This window comes from Leopardus geoffroyi, chromosome C1, assembly GCF_018350155.1.
Source record: "Leopardus geoffroyi isolate Oge1 chromosome C1, O.geoffroyi_Oge1_pat1.0, whole genome shotgun sequence".
NCBI lineage: Eukaryota > Metazoa > Chordata > Mammalia > Carnivora > Felidae > Leopardus > Leopardus geoffroyi.
In genome coordinates this window covers 185,201,782-185,220,818 of record NC_059328.1, presented here as the reverse complement: position 1 = coordinate 185,220,818, position 19,037 = coordinate 185,201,782, and positions in this window count along the sequence as shown.

Genomic DNA, 19,037 nt, shown 5'->3' with positions numbered 1-19,037 from the left:
TGAAGGAAGAAAAAAAAAAACATCCTTTTCTTCTCTAAGCCTATTCTAGAGCACTGAAAAAAAAGAAATTAATAAATTAATATTTTAGTACATTATCTTATCATTCCTTCAGGCTAACGGTGCAAAGCAGGAGTCCATAGTTCCTCACATTTCAAAATTACTCCATGATCTAGATATTCCCCAAAGGGAGATTTAACTTTTCACAACATATACGCTGAGTGTTTCCACTGAGAGCATATATATACTTTTACTGAGACCATATCAGAGCATTTAGATAAAAATCATAATTTAGTAAAAAATACACAAACAAGACCTCGGTGTTAGAAAAGAAATTCACCAAGAGATTCGATTTGTTTTGGCTTGCAGATTATTCTAAAACGTGGCAAGTTCAATTGTTATTGAATGTTAGAGGGTAAATCTACTTCCTTGTGCTAATTTACAGTCAATGCTATGAGTTATATGTCTATACAGTTCTTGTGCATGCTCAAAAATAATCTAAACCGAAAGCATGTTTTCACGTATACTGGCTTAAGATAATACATAGACTGATTTCTAAGTGAAGCCCAAAGTTATTTTATTTCCCTAAAGTCTTTATGTTTTTATGATGGGAAGCTTAACATGTTACTTTTTTTCCCTTCAAATTCTCTTTTAAACTGTGTTTGGAGGACTGTAGCAGCAAGCGGGCTTTCTCCCCAGAGAAAACAAACTTTGCTACTCAAGTCACTGCTGATGGCTTATTTATTTCAGTCCTGATGTGTAACCTCATTGGCACTTAAATAATGATCCTGTCTTTGAATGTATGGCTTTCAAGTCTTTATTTTATGCATTAAACTCACAGTTGTTGTTTTATCCTTGACATTGCCATTGATTTGGTAAGGAGAACTTTCAGTATTTTTTTTTTAATAAAACAAACAAAATCCCACTTTTAGTGAATTCTGTAAGCTGTCTCAACTGCCTACAGTGACATTATCGAATGATAAAACCCAGAACCTTCTATAAGTCAGAATTTACTTTATAAAACTAAAAAACAAAACAACACACACAAAGCCTTTAGCAATCACTTCATTGAACACCCAGAGTCATTCTGTAAAGTTCTTCTTTTAAAACTTTTATTTATTATGTGATTAGGCAAGACACTCTTTTTTCTTTTCTTACATTTTTGAGACAGCTACATGATGTGATGAAAAAATCGGGATTTTAAAATCAGTAAAACGTGGATTCAAGCTCTGGCTACATTCTTTATCATTACTTACCTTAAAAAATTACTTATTCTTTGATTTATATACTGTAAAATGAGGCTAATAGTGTAAATTAAATAACAGTAGACAGCCCGTAGCAGATACTAAGTAAATGTTTCATTTACCTTCTCCTCTCAGTTTTTTTATAATTAAATAAAATGTTTGAGCATTATAATCCCCATGAAAAATTAATTTTCTTCTCATTAATTGAAATAATTTAAGTAATGGAAACCGGTAGAATATGGTAATTTAATAGAAAATTATATTAAGAGTGACAAAATAAACACAAGCACATTTCAATTAAAGGATAAAGAATTTGGAATGATTATCCAAATTGTAGCATAATATCAGTGTCCACTCATCTGGTAGCAAGCAGCCCCTTAATCAGTTTCTCTCTAAATCCTATTTAAATGCCTCTGAAGACACAGAAATAGTGACATCAGCACCAAAAATGAAGACTTACAGCTAAGCTAGGGAAATAATTTTGAAGAGATTTTCATCAACCTAAAGCCAATGATGCTGGACTAGGGATAAACCAGGGATTTACAAGAGCTTTTTATTATGGAGCAGCCCCATCTAGCTTGAAAAATGGAAGGAAAACATTTTTTCCTTCTTATGCTCTCTGCCTGCTGGATGAGTCATGGGATATATTGGTATATAATTAGAAACAGTATAATTGGCCCAAAATCTGAAACCAATGAAGGAACCTATGGTGCATCCACACGATGCAGCATTATGGTGACCGATGTCATGTTGCTAGTGAGATGGTTGCATTTGATTATTAAGAGCCTACTCTCTGCAGTAATCCCTGGGATTGATTCCTCTGCCCATTACTCACCGAACCAGGCATCCTTGGTACACTGTCCTCATCTGTCAAATAGAGATTAAAAGCAAATGATGTCATAGCTTTTTTTTAAATATGAAATTTATTGTCAAATTGGTTTCCATATAACACCCAGTGCTCATCCCAACAGGTGCCCTCCTCAATACCCATCACCCACCCTCCCACCCCCCATCAACCCTCAGGGTTTCTTTTTTTTTTGTAAGAACAAAGTGATATGATGTGTAAAAAGTGCTTCTCTCAGCATCTGACACAGATTAAGGCCTCTATAAATTTTAAAAGTAGTTATTATATTTGAGAAAATAAGAAATATTCATGATATAAAATCAAAGAAAATAGAGTACACTGATGTGTCGGTGTGTGTATAAAATAACCTCACACATGCATGCGCATATGCACACATCAGAATCTTAACAGTGTTTATTTTAGGCAGTAGAATTATGAGTCATTCTTCTTTGTAATTCTGCATATTTCTAAAATTGTCGATAAGAAATGTATATTACTTTTAGCATCAAAAAACCAAATTAATGCATAAAAGTTTCAAAATATAGCCGATTTTATACAAGGCCTACCTGACTCATAGTAGACACTGAACAAATATTTGTACAATGAGTGGATAAATGAATGAATGAGAGCTAGTTAATTCTGTGTCCTAAAGTAACCCTGATAATCCTCCTAAAGCATGACTTTCATCCAGAAAATTTGCTCACAGACTTTCAAAGACTCACTTGAAACCAAGAAAATGAGTCTAGACTCTTCCAAGAATAGCATGCAAGGTTCTACATGACCTGGTTGAAAATCACCTTTGCTTTTTTCTTCAAACCATTTCTCCTCGCTTTCCATGTACTACAGCTTGACTAAACTATTTTCCTCTTCCAAACACAAGGTACCTTTGTCACCTTGATTTCATTCTTCCTGTTACCCAGAGTCCCCTACCAACATCTTTCCAAATTTTGAGGCCCAGGTCAAGAAGCTTTGCTCAAATCCAGAGCAGAATTAATTTTATCCTTTGCTCTGTTCCCATAGAAATGTATTTGTACATTTTCAATACATTTGTTGAAGTTTAGCTACATTATTTCCTCCCTTTTTACCCAAAAGTAGAAAATGTGTCTCCCCTTAACCTATTGGGATGGAAGTTGAAATGGTTCCTTACCTTCTATATATAATCTCCTCTTAAAACTATTTTATTTTGTGAAAACACATACATGGTGAAAACTACAAAGGCACAAGTGAATATAGAGTAAGTGGGTAGATAAGTAAAATTATGACTCCCACAAACCCTTGTTCCCTACCACCAGAAGCAACCTTTATTGCTAGGGTTTTACAAATTCTTCCAGAGATATTCTGTGCCTCTAACAGAATATACATATTTCTTTATTTTCAACACATAGGTAACATACTTTACTCATTCTGCTTGCACTTTGAGTTTTGGATTCAACAGTATATTTGGGAGATTGTTCTATATCAGTATGCTTCCTTTTTTATGGTTGCATAGCATTTAATTGTATAAATATACCAGAAAACAGCTAACCAGTTCTTTTGATAGTTATTTAGACTATATACACTCCTTTGCAATTATGATGTGACAATAAATAACCCAGCATACATGCCATTTCACACATATGAAATATATCTGTAGGATAAATTCCTAAATGTGAAATATTCATATGCACTTTGAATTTGCATGAACTTCAGAATCAGCTTCCTTGGTTTCAAAACAATCCTGTTTCCATTTTATTAGAATCCATTAAGTTATGTATTAATTTAAGGATAATTGATACATGTATGATTTTACATTGTTCTAAGTAAAAATTATACGTGCTCTCCATTTAAGTCTGTATCTTCTTTTTCTTGTAAAACTTGCTTATTCCTACATATGTCATTGTTTTTGTTGCAATTATAAGTGTTTTTTTACTTCCACTGTATTTTCTGATTGGTGTTTGTATAAATTAAAGTTATTCATTCTCATGTATTAATTACAGGCCCAACGACTTAGTGAGTTCTCGTTTCTATTTTTTTTTGTATTTATTTGGTAAACAATATTATCTACAGGTTTTATTTTATTTAATTTACCTAATTTTTGGCTTGTGCCTCCAGAATATGGTTAAGTAATAATGGTATAGAAATTTTTTTAAAAATTTGTTTTGTTTTTTTGACATTAGTGGAAATGCTTGTAAGATTAATGGTCATCTTAATACTGACACATAAATCATAGTCATATTTTATTTTTTCTACTGTAACATCTTTTCAAAGCCTTATTGAGCTATATTTAATGTACTATACGTTGCAGTTCACCCCGGAACAACATGGGTTGGAACTATATGCAGGTCCATTTCCAAGTGGAGTTTTTACAGTGCTGTCCTGGAAGACTGTAGATGTGTTTTTTCTTCCTTTTGGGTTTTTAAATAACATTTTCTTTTCTCTAGCTTAATTTATTGTAAGAATACAATATAGAATACATAAAACATACAAAATCTGTGTTGACTGTTCCATGTTAATGGTAATGTTTGTGGTCAGTAAAGTTTTGGGGAGTCAAAAGCTATACACAGACTTCTGACTGTGCACAGGGTCAGCATCCCTTTCTACATTGTTCGGGAGTCAACCGTACCTATATTTAAAGTGTACAATTCAATGGTTTTCGTATGTATTTCATAGAGTTGTGCATCTACCACAATCAATTTTAGAACATGACACCAGAAAGCAAGTTCATACCCTTTAGCAGTCACTGACTTTCCTCCCACTCCCTCCGGGCCTAAGCGACCATTGATGTACTCTTTCCATAGATGCCTCTTCTGGAATTTCATATAAATGGAACCATACAATATGTGGTCCTTTGTGATTGGCTTATTTCATGTAGAATAATGTTTTTAAGGTTTATGTGTTATAGCATATATCACTATTTCATTCCTTTTTGTGACTGAAAAGGAATTTTACTTACATTTTACTTATCCATTCATTAGTTGGCACTTGAGTTTCCATCTTTTGCCTGTTATGATTAGTGCTCCTATAAACATTGGTGTACAAGTTTTTGTATGGAGAATATACCTAGGAATGGAATTTCTAAGTCTAAGATCACTCTGTGTCTTACCATCTGAAGAACTACTAGACTGCTTTCCAAAGTGACTATACTCTTTTAGATATAGTATCTACCATACGGTAGATGTGGTATCTCATTGTCATTTTGATTTTCATTCCCTGATGGCTGATGATGGTGGACATCTTGTCATGTGCTTGCTGACCATTTGTATATCATTTGGAGAAAAACCTATTTAGATAGTTTTCCCATTTTGTAATTGAAAAATTTGTCCTTTTATTATTGAGTTGTAAGAGTTCTTTATTCTAGATACAAATCCTTTATCAAATACATTGTTTGTATATATATTATTATTATAATTATAAATTACATTTTAAAAATATTTTTTCAGTTATTCTGTGGGTTGAATTTTCATTTCCTCAGGGCTGTGTTTTGAAATACAAGTTTTAAATTTTCTCGTAGTACAATTTATCTATTTTTATTTTGTTATTTATGCTTTTAGTATCATATCTAAGAAACCATCAACTCAACAACAACAAAAACCCGCAAACTACCCAATTTAAGAAACAAAGTTCTCAAACAGACATTTCTCCAAAGAAGACAAAAAACCATGTAGTGTAAATGCCTGACATTAAGCTTTTGATTGCCAGTGCATCCATTTCAAAGACAACCATCTCAAATAAACCCATTTCCAATAGTATGACTAAACTACTAGTAAGACAACTCGATAAGAAACGAGGCCACTCCACCCATGAAATTTCTCTTTTAAAAAACAGTGGGGAACTAGATAACTTACTGCATGATTGACCTCATGTTTCCCTTCCCACACCCTAATTCCATGTCTTATATCTTAAATTTGCCAGTATAGAGTGAACCTGCAAAATCCTAGGAACCCTTCCCTCAGACCCCACTAAGAGCAAAGTCCCAGAACTGTTCTCCTTCTCCATCCCTCTCTGTCTCTTTCTCTCTGTTTCTCTATGTCTCTCTCTCCATGACTTCATTGTGTGGCCTTAGGTATGCTGTGTACCCTCCAGGACTTGAGAGTTTTGTTTTTTTTTTTTTTTTAATTCTCCGATGGTTGTTGTTGAGGTGACTTCTTGCATTCTTTTTTTTTTAAATGTTTATTTATTTATTTGTCATAGAGGGAGGGCAGGGGAGGGTCACCGAGAGAGGGAGATAGAGGATCCCAAGCAGTGAGACAGAGCATCTCACTGTCAGCCTGCCACAGGGATTGAACTCAAGAACCATGAGATCATGACTTGAGCTAAAATCAAGAGTGGATGCTGAACTGACTAAACCACCTAGGTGCCCTGCCTTCTTGTAATCTTAATAAGAATTGCAAGGTCCAGTCCAGCCACAACATTGCTCTGGTCAGGGAATGTGTATGGGGGCTTGGGGGGCCTTACCACAAGTAGTACAGGCCCAGATGAGTGCCTGAGGCATTTCTAGCTGACTTACTATCAATAGGCTGAGAACAATCCAAAAAAGACCAATAAGCACATAAAAAGATGTTCAACACCATTAGTCATTGGGTAAATGCAAATCAAAACTACAAAGAGTTACCACTTGATACCTATTAGGATGGCTACAATTACAAAATATAATAATAATAAAACCAAAGTATAAAATAACAGGCTTTAGTGAGGAAGTAGAGAAATAGAAATGTTATACGCTGCTAAGGAATATAAAATGGTGTAGCTACTATGGAAACAGTTTGGTAATTTCTCAAAAAATTAACCAAAGAATTTCCATATGACCCTTCTTATTCTACTTCTAGGTATATATACAAAAGAATTGAAAGCAGGGAATTGAATAGATATTTGGACACCAATATGCATAGTAGCATTATTCACAGTAGCCAAAAGGTGTAAACAACCCAAATTGTCCACCAATAGATGAATGGATAAACAAAATGCAGTAAATATGCAGTGGAATGTTATTCAGCCACAAAAAGGAATGAAATTTTCATATATATTATAAGATGAATGAGCTTTAAAAACACTGTGTTCAGTGAAATAATCTAGACACAGAAGGACAAATATTATATGGTTCTACTCATATTAGGTCCCTAGAATAGACAAATTCATAGAAAGAATAGAGGATACCAGGGGCTGAGAATGGGGAATAGTTATTGTTGAGTGTGTAGAGAGTTTTTGTTGAAGATAATGAAAAAGTTTCAATGTAATCTGGATGCCTTTTATTTTATTTTCTTGCCAAATTATCCTGGGTAGAATCTCCAGAAAAATGTTATAGAGGAGGTAAGAGTGGACATCCTTGTCTTATTTGTAATGTTTATTTATTTTTGAGAGAGAAAGAGTTCAAGCAGGGGTTGGGGCAGGAGAGAGGGAGACACAGAATCTGCAGCAGACTCCAGGCTCTGAGCTGTCAGCACAGAGCCGGACACAGGGCTCGAACCCATGAACTGCAAGATTATGACCTGAGCCGAAATCAGATGCTTAACCAACTGAGGCACCCAGGCACCCTATCTTATCTCTGATCTTAGGGGGAAAGTCCAATCTTTTACTACTAAGTAAGCTGTTAGCTATGGGTTTCTCTTAGATGCTCTTTTTTTTTTTTTTTTTTTTTTTTTTTTAAATCAGATTCAGGATATTCCCTTCTATTCCTAGCTTATTGACTGTTTTTACCATGAAGTGTTGAATTTTGCCAAATGTTCTTCCTGTACTTCTTAAGATGATTACATGCTATTGTTTTTCCTTTCTCTTCTTCTGTTGGTATAGTGGATTATATTAATTGCTTTTCAAATATTGAACCAACCTTGCATTCTTGGAATAAATATTTGGTCAAGGTATATAATCCTTTATACATGTTGCTGGATTCATTTGCTAGTATTTGTGGAGGATTTGGCCACTGAATTTTGTAAGTTGTTTTTTTAGTATCCATGAAGATGATAATGGATTTCCTCTTTGAACTCTTAATATAGTGAATTATATTAATAATTTTCTTTATTTTTAATTTATTTTTTTAAACATTTTTATGTATTTTTGAGAGACAGAGAGTGAGCGGAGGAGGGGCAGAGAGAGGGAGACACAGAATCTGAAGCAGGCTCCAGGCTCTGAGCTGTCAGCACAGAACCTGAAGCGGGGCTTGAACCCATCAACTGTGAGATCATGACCTGAGCTGAAGTTGTATGCTTAAACGACTGAGCCACCCAGGCACCCCTATATTAATAATTTTCTTAACATACAAATATCCATTTGGTTGTGATGTACTATTTTATTTTCAGTTGGGATCTCTTTGCTAATATTTTATTTAGTATTTTTGTATATCAAAATTCATAAGTGAAATTAGTAATTTTTGGCATTGAATTTTTCAGTATTCATACCTTTATATTAACTTTGTTTAAAATATGCACTTTTGTGTCTTTTTGTTTCTTTTTCTAGACTCTACTGCGACTTAAGTAGTATTGCAGGTTTTCATTTCACAGTATGTTTAGGTAGATTCATCTATGAAAATTGCTGGTGTTGGTCCTTTTGGTATAGGTACTTATAGTTGTGGGCAACAGGGGTTCATACCTAATAATCTAGGTTTATTAATTTCTATCTCATTAACTAAGTTTGAATATAATCCTGTGTAAGATGTTTTGTATAACTGTAGTCATTTTGCAAATATCTAGCATAATTTCTTTATAAAAAAATTTCAAAATCCATTTATTTATTTTTATTTGGAGTTGATACTGTTTATGTAGCCACTGCTATAATTTTTGTCTCATTATTTGTTAATAGTGACAGCTGCATGTAGTTTGTTAGTTTCAAGCTGGAGTTTAGTATATATTAGTAATAGAGGCCATATGAACAACTCCTACGAATCCAGGATATTTCCTTTCTCCTATTCACACGCCTCCAAGTTAAACAAAGATTATCTCCACAAGCCATTCAGAAAAAGCCACATGGTTCTGAAAATTACTCAATACTGGTGAAGAAGCCCTGTGTTGTTGTTCATGTATAAATTAAATTTTTAAATCAGGCTTCAGATTGAGAACTAAGAATCAAAATTATAATGTCAATAAGATGATTTTGAATGGGAAATAAAGATGTACACATTCCTTGCATTCATAATTAAGAGGAGCTTTGAGTGGGAGAGCAAGATATACCACCCCAAAATATGCCTCTTTGGCATATTGATCATTTTAAGCTGGTTATTTTTAAGAAACAGCAGACACAGGTGAAGCTCTGAGAACAGAGTAGAAGTTAGTTTTGTAAGAGATATTCACATGCATAAGAGAAATCTGCATTTGTAAGGATCTCCCTGACTCTACCAGGAAGAAGGGGATGACCAAATTTTTAGCAACACTTATCAGTATAATTTATAAGAGTGAGACACTCTTATCAGTGAAGCGATATACATATATATAAAGAAGTATGTATACCACTTCTGTAACATTTTTCTGGGGGTTCTAACCAGGATAATTAGGCAAGAAAACAAAATAAAAGGCATCCAGATTGGATTAACACTTTTGTATTACCTCCAACAGTGGAGTCAATCAGCCATGACTTAGATCAGCATAACAACCTTACCCTGTTTACTGTGCTTTTCCTGGTAACCTCCCATCACTGACATCCCACCCTCAACATCTTTTGTCTTTAGCTGAAGATGGTATTTAAGGTTAGCTTTGGCCATTTTGGAGAGTTACTCAGTTTTCCTGGGTCTCTCATGTATACAGGAGGTATACATATTACTAAACTTTGTTTTTTTTTTTTTCCTGTTAGTCTGTCTTTTGTTAATTTAATTATTAGGCCAGGCAAAAGAACCTAGAAGGGTAGAGGAACATTCTATACTATGTTGGGAGATCAAAGTGATTTCCTTCCTAAAAATTAATTTAAGACCAATTCCTGGAAGAGCCTGTTCATATTTCTATCAGGTTGTAAAATATTGAGACTTAAAAATCTGCAACTTTCTAATTATTTTTCTAATAATTTTGATTCATGCCTAATTCATTTTTTAAAAGTATTATTTTATTGGGGCGCCTGGGTGGCTCAGTCGGTTGAGCGTCTGACTTTGGCTCAGGTCATGATCTCACAGTTTGTGGGTTCGAACCCTGCATCGGGCTCTGTGCTGATGGCTCAGAGCCTGGAGCCTGCTTCGAATTGTGTCTCCCTCTCTCTCTGCTCCTCCCCCGCTCATGCTGTCTCTCTCTCCCCTTCAAAAATAAAAACATTAAAAAAATTTTTTTTTAAGTATTATTTTATCAAGCATATAGCCTCAACATTTCAAATTCTCGGTAAGGACATGCATGGTGGTTTCCAAAAGCAGCATTGTCAAATGTCTATGAAAAGTGACCCATGAACCCAGGCATTCAACAAAACTTGAAAGAATAGAAGAAGACGTTTCTAGAGCAGCACTGGCTCGTTGGCTTCTGACAAAAGTTTGACAGAAGCATAGAAAGGAAACTGGGATTTCCCTCAAAGACTGGGGATAAGAGTTGGTGAAGTAGGCTAGACACTCCTTTTCAGATTTGGAAGAAGAAGCAGGAAAACTAAACTAGAAAAGGCCAGAAGAAAATAATTGAATGTGAGCATTGTGGTCTAGGTGGCACCTTGAGATATCTGAGGTGCAGATGTGGAATTTCTTGACCAGTTGAGTCAAATTCTGAATGAGCAGAGAGGTGAAAATATGTACACCAGGAACCAATGATAAACAGTTGATACTTCATAACCTTTGGTGTCCATCCATCCTCACTATTTTCAGCGTTTTCTTTTATTGAGTTTGAGATTCTCAATCATATATCCTAGTGATTACCCTTAATTTCATTAAATTTTATTTAATTAGTGTGACTTCATATCATTTTCCTAAACAAGACACATAACATGTGTTTACTTCTCTACTTCCTTGTCACAACTTACCCTACCCTACCCATGCTGTTCACCTCCTGAGTTGATACAGTCTAGATTTTAATTATATATTACTATTTAAGTTTTATGGTCAAAATGAATTTATTGAAATGAATTTAAATTGTATACCACTGTGTCCTTTGTTTCTATAATCCAAAGTTTCTTCCTGTGTTAATTTTTTGTTGTGTTGGAGTATATTTTCAAGAATTCTTTTAAAATCGTTCCTTGGGGGGCACCTGGGTGGCTCAGTCAGTTAAATGTCCAACTTCACCTCAGGTCATGATGTCACAATTCATGAGTTCAAGCCCCACGTCAGGCTCTGCACTGATAGTGCAGATTCTCCTTGTGATTCTCTCTCTCCCTCTCTTTCTGGTTCTATTCCCCTTTCTCTCTCTCTCTCTCTCTCTCTCTCAATAAACTTGAAAAAACTTTAAAAAATATCACCTCTTGGGTGATCCATATCCTGAATTTCTGCAATATTAAAAAATTTTATTTTTTTTCTCATATTTTGAATGATTGCTTGGCTATGTATTGAATTGCAAGTTCAAAGCCATTTTTCCTCAGAACTATTTTTTTTTAAGTTTATTTTTGAGAGAGAGAGAGCATCAGCATGGGAGGGGCAGAGAGAGAGGAAGACACAGAATCCAAACCAGTCTCCAGGCTCTGAGCTGTCAGCCCAGAGCCTGAGGTGGAGCTCAAACCCACGAACTGTGTGATCATGACTTGAGCTGAGCCACCCAAGTGCTCCTTTCCTCAGAACTTTAAAGTCTAACATGCTTTACTATGATTTTTTTTTAATGTTGGGAATTGTGTTTCCAATGTTACTCACTTTTTCTGCAGATAATTTTTTATTTCTTCTAAGATGGGTTCAAGGCTTTGTCTTTTTATTCTTGCCGTTTTGAAATTTCATTACGTATATATCTGGGAGTGGATCTTTTCCATTATTCATTCAGCTTAGCGCTTGGTAGACTTATGCAGTCTTAAGATTTATATATTTCTTTAGGTCAAACATGTAGCTTTCTAAATTTTTTTTGGTATGTCCTCCACTCCATTTTTCTCTATTCTTACCTTCTGGAACTCCCCCTTCAAAGGGCATAGCACCTGGATTTATCCTCTCAGTTTAAAATTTGTCTTTCATACCTGCAATTTCTTAGTGCATCTTTTGCTATATTCTTGGAGAATTCATCAGATTAATCTTTCAGTTTCAAAAATTACTTTTTGACTGTATCAGGTTTTCCTTGTTTTAATTTCACTATTTTTAATTTCCACAATTTCTAGCTGAGTTTTTCATTGTTGTTATATCATCTTGTATTTTTATAATTACATGGATTATAATGATTTAAACTCATTTTCCCCTTTGCTTTATTAACTGTTTCATCAAAGTATTAACTCTTCAATTTTTTGAATTAGATACTAATTTTGGGAGGGTTCTTTTTTCCTCAAATATATTTGGTAAGTGTTGGTTGTATACAGATATTTCTAATTGAAATTCCTGTTGGCTATGTGTTTGAATGCTGTAAATGTTATCAAGCCTCCTCTTAATGATTTTTAGGGAAAGGGTGGATGTACTAATGATAGGGTTTACCAGTTACTTGTCTTTAGGATATGACAGATCTGAATAATTTTGGGGTGTTTCCAGCCACCCAGAGTATAACACTTCTTTAGCCCAAATTACAATTTCTGTTCCAAATTTCTACTTGTTGCTCTGTAAAAATGGAAGAAAACAGGCTGATTCATTTGGCTGCTCTTAGTATGACATCCCAGGAAATCATCCTGATATCACCCTAGGAGTCACTTTTGCTCACCATATGTTACCTCTAACTCTATAGCGCCCATGCACATGCTATATCCTAACACAAAAGCCTTTTACTTACACAGATTGGGGTTGTGGGTTGATTTTCAATCTGACACTAATTACCTCCTCTCATTCCAGAACTGCTCATGGTTTCTGGTTCAAGGAAGGCACTTTTCTTGTTTTTCAACACTAAAATATATGTATCCGTGTGTGGGTTAATTTGTGTGTGTGTATGTGTGTATACATATATATATGTATATATATTTGTGTGTGTATATATATATATATATATGTATGTGTGTGTGTGTGTGTGTATGTGGGGGTAGTATTTGCATAAATAGGGTTTAAGACTGTCAACATTCTTTTTTTCACATTAATGTTTTTATATGTGTGTATGTATATAGATATGTATACATATAAAATAAAAGTATAAATAAATATTTTTTCTCTAAGGGTTTGAGACTATAAAGAAAGATTGGCTATATGCTAAAATACATACATAGCCTAAACTAAATATAATTTATTTACCTTTGTGTGTGTGTGTGTGTGTGTGTGTGTGTGTGTGTGTGTGTAGTTAACACACAATGTTACATTAGTTTTGCGTGTACAGCTTAGTGATTTGGCAGATTTATACATTATGCTATGTTCATCACAAGTATAGCTATCACTTGTCCCATTGCATCACTATTACAATATCATTGACTATAGTCCTTAAACTGTGCCTTTTATTCCCATAACTTATTCACTCCATAACTAGAAATCTGTATCTCCCTGTTTTGCCCAACCACTGTTGGCTGTTTTGCCCAACCACTGAGCCTCCTCCCCTCTGGCAACCATCAGTTTGTTCTCTGTATTTATAGGTCTGATTCTGCTTTTTGTTTCTTTATTCATTTTTTTAAATTCCACTTATGACTGGAATCATATGGTATTTCTCTTTCTCAGTCTAATTTATTTCACTTAGCACAATACCCTCTAGGTCCATCCATGTTATCTCAGATGACATGATCTCATCCTTTTATGGCTGCATAATATTCCTGCGTGTGTGTGTGTGTGTGTCAGTGTGTGTATTATCACATTTTACTTATCCATTGGTCTATTTATGGACACTTAGGTTGCTTTTATATCTTGGCTATTGTAAATGATGCTGCAATAAACATAGGAATGCATATGTATTTTTGAATTTGTGTTTTCATTTTCCCTGGGTTGATACCCAGTAGTGGAATTACTTAATCATATGGTAATTCCACTTCTAATTTTTTGAGGAATCTCCATACTTCTTTCCACAGTTGTTGTACCAATTTACATTCCTACCAACAGTGCATGAGGGTTCCTTATTCTCTCCATCCTCACCAACACTTGTTATTTCTTGTCATTTTATTTTAGCTATTCTAATTGATGTGTGGTGATAGCTCATTGTGGTTTTGATTTGCATTTCTCTAATGATGAATGATGCTGAGCATCTTTTCATGTGCCTGTTGGCCATCTGTATGTCTTCTTTGGAACATGTCCATTCAGGTCCTCTGCCCATTTTTTAATCGGATTTTTGTGTGTGGGGTGTTTTGGGTTTTTTGTTTGTTTGTTTTGTTTTGTTTTGTTTTGTTGTTGTTGTTTTTTTTGTATTGAATTTAGGAGTTCTCTAAATATTTTGGATATTAACCCATTATCAGATTTATCATTTGCAAATATCTTCTCCCATTCAGTAGGTTGTCTTTTTGTTTTGTTGATGGTTTTCTTTGCTATGCAAAAGCTTTTTATTTTTATGTAATTCCAGTAGTTTGTTTTTGTTTCCCTTGCCCTAGGATACATAGCTAGAAAAAATGTTGCTAATGTTGATGTCAGAGAAATTACCACCTTTGCTCTTTTCTGGGATATTTACCTATCACAGTTAGGTCTTTAATCCATTTTTGAATTTATTTTTGTGTATGTTGTTAGAAAGTGGTCCAATTTCACTCTTTTACAGGTAGCTGTCCAGTTTTCTCTGCACTGTTTATTGAAGAGGCTTTTTTTTTTTCCCACCATATATTTTTGCTTCCTTTGTCACAGGTTAATTCACCATAACATTGTGGGCTTGTATCTGGGGTCTCTATTCGGTTCCGCTGATATACATCTATTTTTGTATTAATACCATATTGTTTTGATTACTACAGATTTCTAGTATATCTTGAAATCTGGTGTGACACCTTCACTTTTGTTCTTTCTCCAGATTCCTTTAGCTGTTGGAGGTCTTCTGTGGTTCCATACAAATGTTAGGATTATTTGTTCTAGTCCTGTGAGAAATGCTGTTGGTATTTTGATAGTACTGCATTGAATCCGTGGATTGCTTTGGGTAATATAGACATTTTAACAATATTAATTCTTCCAATCCATGAGCATGGAATGTCTTTCCTTTTGTTTGTGTCATCTTCAAATTCCTTTATTGGCACTTTATAATTTTCAGAGTCTAAGCCTTTCACCTTTTTGGCTAAGTTTATTCCTAGGTATTTTACTCTTTTTGAGCAATTATAAATAGTGTTGCTTTTTAAATTTCTCTTTTTGCTACTTTATTATTAATGTATAGAAACACTACCAATTTCTGGGTATTAGTTTTGTATCCTGCCAGTTTACTGAATTTGTTTATTACTTCTAGTCACTTTTTGGTGGAGTCTTTAGGATTTCCTATGTATGGTATCATATTGTCTGCGAATAGTGACAGCTTAATATCTTCTTTGCCACTATAGATGCCCCTTTTTACTTTTTCTTGTCTGATCACTGTGGATAGGACTTCTGATACTGTGTTAAATAAAAGTGGTGAGAGTAAACATCCTTGTATTGTTCCTGACCTTAGAAGGAAAGTTCTCAGATTTTCACCATTGAGGATGATGTTAGCTGTGGGTTTTTCATATATGGCCTTCTGTGTTCCCTCTAGCCCCACTCTGCTAAGAGTTGTTATCAGGAATGGATGTTGAACCTTGTCAAATGCTTTTTCTCCATCTACTGAGATGAACATATGACTTTTATTCCTCATTTGTTGATGTGACATATGACATTGATTGATTTGTGAATGTTGAACTATCCTTGCATCCCTGAAATAAATTCCACCTGATTGTGGTGAATTATCTTTTTAATGTATTGTTGAATGCGGCTTGCTGATGATTTTTGCATCTGTGTTCATCAGGGATATTGGCCTCTAGTTTTCTTTTTTTGTGGTGTCTTTGGTTTTGTATTCAGGGTAATGCTGGCCTCGTAGAATGTATTTGGAATCTTTCCTTCCTCTCCTATTTTTGGAATAGTTTGATGAGAACAGGTATTAGCTCTCCTTTAAATGTATGGTAGAATTCACTTTCAAATCCATCTTGTCCTGGACTTTTAACTTTTTGGTAGTTTTTGATTATTCAGTTTCATTATTTGTATTTGGTCTGTTTAGATTTTCTATTTTTTCCTGGTTCAGGAAAATTATTGTTTCTAGGAATGTATCCATTTCTTCTGGATTGTCCAGTTTGTTCATATAAAATGTTTTTGTAGTATTCTCTTAAGACTCAGTAATTCTGGGGCGCCTGGGTGGCTCAGTCGGTTGAGCGTCTGACTCCGGCTCAGGTCATGATCTCACAGTTTGTGAGTTCGAGCCCCGCATCAGGCTCTGTGCTGACCTCTTGCTCAGAGCCTGGAGCCTGCTTCAGATTCTGTGTCTCCTTCTCTCTCTGCCCCTCCCCCGCTCATGCTTTGTCTCACTCTGTTTCTCAAAAATAAATCAATGTAAAAAAAAAAAAAAACCTCAGTAATTCTGTGGTGTCAATTGTTACTTTTCCTCTCTAATTTCTGATTTTATCAATTTGGGCCCTTTCTCTTTTTTTCTTCTTGAGTGTAGCTAAAGGTTTGTCAATTTTGTTTATCTTTTCAAAGAACTAGCTCTTGGTTTCATTGATTTTCTTTTTCTTTTTTTTTTTTTAAGTCTCTATTTCATTTATTTCTGCTCTGATCTTTATTACTTTTTTTCTTTTACTCACTTTGGGTTTTGTTTGTTTTTTTCTAGTTTCTTTAGGCATAATTTTAGATGATGTATTTGAGCTTTTTCTTGTTTTTTGAGTTAGGTCCATATTGCTATATGCATCCCTCTTAAAACTGCTTTTGCTATGTCCCAGAGATTTTGGATTGTTGTGTTTTCATTTTCATTTGTTTCCATGTATTTTTATTTCTTCTTTGACCTATTGGTTGTTTAGTCTTCATGTGTTTGCATTTTTTTCCATTTTTTTTTTCTTGGGATTTCTAGTTTCATACTGTTGGGGTTGGAAAAGATGCATAGTATGATTTCAACCTTCTTAAATTTACTGAAGCTTGTTTTATGGCATAATATGTGACCTATTCTGAAAAATGTTCCATGTGCAGTTGAAAAGAATGTGTATTTTGTTGTTTTAGGAGGGACTGTTCTGCCTGTATCTATTAGGTCCATCTGATTCAGTGTGTCATTCAGACATTGTTTCCTTATTGATTTTTGGTCTGGATGATCTATCCACTGATGTAAGTGGAGTATTAATATCCCCTATTCTTATTGTGTTACTATCAATTTCTCTCTTCATGTCCATTAATATTTGCTTTATGTATTTATTTAGGTGCTCCAGTGTTGGGTGTGTAGATATTTACAATTGCTATATCCTTCTGTTGGGTGGATTCCTTTATCATTATGTAATGTCCTTCATTGTCTCTTATTACAGTCCATGTTTTAACATCTGTTTTGTCTGATATAAATATTGCTGCCTCAGCCAGGTTTTTGCTTCCATTTGCATGGTCAGTATCTTCCCATCTGTTCCATTTCAATCTGTATGTTTCTTTAGGTCTGAGGTGTGTCTCTCGTAGGCAGCATATAGATTTTTTGTTTTTTGGTTTTAAACCATTCTACCACCCTGTGTCTTTTGATTGAAGCATTTAGGCCATTTACATTTAAAGTAATTATTGATAGATATGTACTTATTGCCATATTTTAATTTGTTTTCTAATTGTTTTTTGTAGTTCTCCTTTGTTTCTTATCTCTTTTTCTTTGTGACTCATGTTTCTATAGTGTTATGTTTGTCTTTCTCTCTTTTTTTTTTTTTTTTTTGGTGTATCTATTGTAGATTTGGGGCTTTTGGTTATGGTGAAGTTCATATATAACATCCTAAGTAAATAGCAGCCCATACTAATTTGATGGTTATTTAAGTTCAAACACATTCATTAAGGAAAAAAAACTTCTTTGTTTTTCTTTTCCCCTTTTCCCTTTTTAGTCCCTTCTGCATGTTTCATATATATGTTGTCACATTGTACAACCTTTCATTCATAATTTACTTATGTCTAATTATCATTTCTCTTGCACTTAAAAAAGTCCCATTAACATTCCCTATAAGTCTGGTTTAGGTGTGACTAACTCCTTTATCTTTATTTTTCTGGGAAACTATCTCACCTTTAAATCTGAATGATAACTTTGTCAAGTATTCTTCATTGTAGGTTTTTCCTTTTCTCACTTTGAATATATCATGCCTCTCCCTTTTGGCTTGCAAAACTTCTGCTGAAAATTCAGTTGGTAGCCTTATAGGTTTTTTCTTGTAAGTATCTTTTTGTTTCTCCCTTGCTGCCTTTGGGATTCTCTCCTTATCTTTAACCTCTGACATTTTAATTGTTATGTGTCATGGTATAGACCTCCTTGGGTTCATATTGTTTAGAACTCTGTTCTTGGAGCTTGATGTCAATTTGCTTCTGTTTTTAATTATTAGTTTTTCAAATAAGTTTTCTATACCTTTCTCTTTCTTCTTCTTCTGAAACCTCTGTAATGTGAATGTTCACTTGCTGTTGTCCAAGAGATCTTTTATTCTATCCTTATTTTTAAAATTTGTTTTTACTTTTTGCTGTTCAGCTTGTGTGCTTTCTATTACCCTGCCTTCCAGATCACTGACGTATTCTTCTGCATCCTATTATCCACTTTTGATTCCCTCTAGTGATTTTTTTTAAATTTCAGTTATTGTATTCCTCAACTCTGATTGTTTCTTTTTAATATTTCCTATTTCTTTATTGAAGGTCTCAGTGAGTTTGTTCCTTCTTTTCTCCAGCCTCATGAGTAGCTTTAGGATTATACCTTAAGTTCTTTGTCAGGCATATTGCTTAATTATGTTTAATTTAGTTCTTTTTCTGTTTTTTTTTTCTTTTTCCTTGTTCCTTCTTTTGTAGAATATTCTTTGTCTTCCCATTTTGCTTGACTTTGTATGTTTATTTCTATGGATTAGGTGAAATGGCTACTTCTCCTTAAGTTTACAGAGCAGTCTTGTGTATCATGTCC